Here is a 3,224-nt window from a genome sequence, read left to right on the forward strand (position 1 = left end):
TCCGGTTTAAGAATTTCTGGTTCAAAAGAATAATCTCTCGCAAGTTGGAGTTCTCAGGAAAAATTAAAGGGACCAAAGAGAGTTTGTTGCACAGCACAACTCAAACATAGGCACCCGGCGAGCACAGCTCAAAAATATATCACTTGGGGGCTTCCGGCTTATTAGCTAAGCTATGATTACCCTTTAATCCGGCTTATAGGCCACATAAAAAATTTGGGGGCTTGTTACCCAAAGTTAAAAGGGGCCAAAGAGAGTGTTGCAAAAGCATAGCTCAAACATAGGCCCCCATTGAGCACAGCTCAAAATATTACCTGGGGGCTCTTTTTGCACAGCAACAAAGAGTTTTAATGACCCTTGTAATAGGCTATCAAGCCAGGCTTGGAAGCCAGGTGTATTCACCTAAAACCCCGGGTTATCCTGCCTTTTTTAAGTAAGTCACTCCGCCCAGGTAATCCTGGTACGACCCGCCGAACGTTTGACAAGTCAATCTTATACAGACCCTGAACTTGTCAAAGTTAAAACGACGATTGGTGAATGTGAGGTCCATCTTAAAAGGCTTTGTAAAATGGTTTAACTCAGTGGCCTGATAGCTCATGAAAAGCCTCGATCTTGGGCCTGGCAGCCCATGAAAAGCCTCGCGTCTTCCCATGCTTTTATTCGACAAATTTTCTCTTTTTGAGGTTTACAACACTTTATGATAAACCGGTGTTTATTGACCCGGCCTGGTTTTTGACTATAAGTCGCCAGTATGAGATAAGGTAACATCCGGTGTTTATTAACCCGGCCTGGCTTTCGACTATAAGTCGCCAGTATATATTTGGATTGCGCCATTTGGAATCATGCGCTTATAAATCATTGGGTATATTATTCAAATCTTTAATAGCCAACATGGCTGGATTTTTACTATGCTTATCAATAACCAGTATTATGATTGAGGTTTTCAAAGTCGCTTTGGCGCAATGGATATTATTTCATCGATGGATATGATTTATTCTACAATGGAAGGAATAGTCCCGAGTCGCTGCAGGCTTACGACCCGACACTTGGGGGCTACATTATTCAAGTTGAGATTACATCAAAAATGCAAGTCTCATGTCGCTGCAAGCATGCACCATGACACTTGGGGGCTAATGCAAAGTCATTTTTACTAGTCTTATTGAAGACCCGACTCATCACATCATAATGAGCCGGCCCTTGGGGGCTACCAATTGCTCCTATCAACAATTCAAGATACACAAGTTTTAATCCATTATATTGAAGGGTCCACTCCTCAGTTGGTAAAACACAAAGCTCTTAACCTTGTAGACGTGGGTTCAAGCCCCATGATGGGAGTTACATCATATGATGTTATTTTCAATGAAGTATATATAAAGTCCCAACTCAGTATTATCTTACTGAGCCGGCCCTTGGAGGCTACACGTTGCTGTTAAAATCTACATGATCATATTTTCAAAGTCCCTGCTCATTATTTGCATAATGACCCGACCCTTGGGAGTTACACTGGTTGAAGTTTTTATGAGCATCAGGCAAATACAAGTCCCAGGTTGCTGCAAGCATGACAACCCGGCACTTGGGGGCTACATATGTGGAATACTCAGTTCTGACTAGTGATTGAGATGAACAACCTGGATTTCTTCAAGCTTGTGACATTCATATTGAAGCAATGCTTAAGCTGTTACTACGCTACCTTCTTAAGATTTGGAGGCTACAAGTGATAGGCATATAAGAGGTATATTTTCAAGCTTGATGTTAACTACAATTATGACCCGGTGCCATCAATATTTATAAACCGGCAAGTTCTACATCCTTAATCCGGCTGAAGATCAGAGAGGATTTCAAGGACCAATATTTTTGTTAAGCATTGGGAGCTGAATCAAATGAATTATTCTTCACAATATTTCTCTGTGACAAACCAATGTCAGCAAGTTGATTATGAAGCTGGTCTATTGACCCAGATTTTCTAGAAGGAAATGACAAGGATTTAAGGATACTCAGGATCAGTTTAACATGGATAAATCCGAATTAAACTGGGGGCTAATGTCGGGGATATACCCCACGGTATGACCCGACCGGAGTTATAACCCGGCTGGGACTTGGTAAACCGGCAGGTATTAAGTCAGATGATAACCCGGCAGGTGTTAAGTTAGATGATAACCCGGCAGGTATTAAGTCAGATCATAACCCGACAGACAATCATAAACCGGCAGGAGTCATAACCCGGCAGACAATCATAAACCGGCAGGAGTCATAACCCGGCAGACAATCATAAACCGGCAGGAGTCATAACCCGGCAGACAGAGTCGCCTGGGGTTAGTAAGCCCGAGACGTTATGAAGCCCGAGACATTATGAAGCCCAAGACGTTAAGAAGCCCATGAAGAGAAGTCAGAATAGTTTAAGTCTTAATCCGAGTTGGACTCTACATGTAACCCGCCCCTTCAACTTATATAAGGAGGGGCAGGGCACCCCAAGGAGGGAGAGAGAAATAATTCTAGGGCTAGACATAACTAGGAGAGCCGGTTTACGGCGACTCCCTCGTGATGATAATAAGACCTAGCCACAAATAGCATGTAGGGCTATTACCGGATGATGTTTCCCGGGGCCCGAAGCTGTCTAAACCATTGTCTTGTGTGTTGACCGCCTTGCGTCTCTCGATTCCGCTCAACCCCTCTCAAGCTACCACATAGATGCGTTGGCCTCACGACTAAGTCCTCACACTAGGACATCAACCGTGACAATTCCACGACATGGTGCTTTATGCTTCATACTATCATCCAATGATGTGTTGCCATCCTATGATGTCTGAGTAGATTTTCGTTGTCCTATCGGTGGTTGATGAATTGCTATCATTGATTTAATTTGCTTGTGGTTATGTTGCTGTCCTTTGGTGCCCATCATATGAGCGCGCGCGTGGATCACACCATAGGGTTAGTTGTATGTTGATAGGACTATGTATTGGAGGGCAAGAGTGACAAAAGCTTCTACCTAGCATAGAAATTGATGCATACGGGATTGAAGGGGGACCAATATATCTTAATGCTATGGTTGGGGTTTTACCTTAATGAACGTTAGTAGTTGCGGACGCTTGCTAATAGTTCCAAGCATAAGTGCATATAATTCCAAGTTAGGGATGACATGCTAGCAGTGGCCTCTCCCACATAAAACTTGCTATCGGTCTAGTAAAGTAGTCAATTGTTTAGGGACAATTTCGCAACTCCTACCACCA

Source organism: Triticum aestivum, chromosome 5D (assembly GCF_018294505.1).
Source record: "Triticum aestivum cultivar Chinese Spring chromosome 5D, IWGSC CS RefSeq v2.1, whole genome shotgun sequence".
In the NCBI taxonomy this organism is placed as follows: Eukaryota; Viridiplantae; Streptophyta; class Magnoliopsida; order Poales; family Poaceae; genus Triticum; species Triticum aestivum.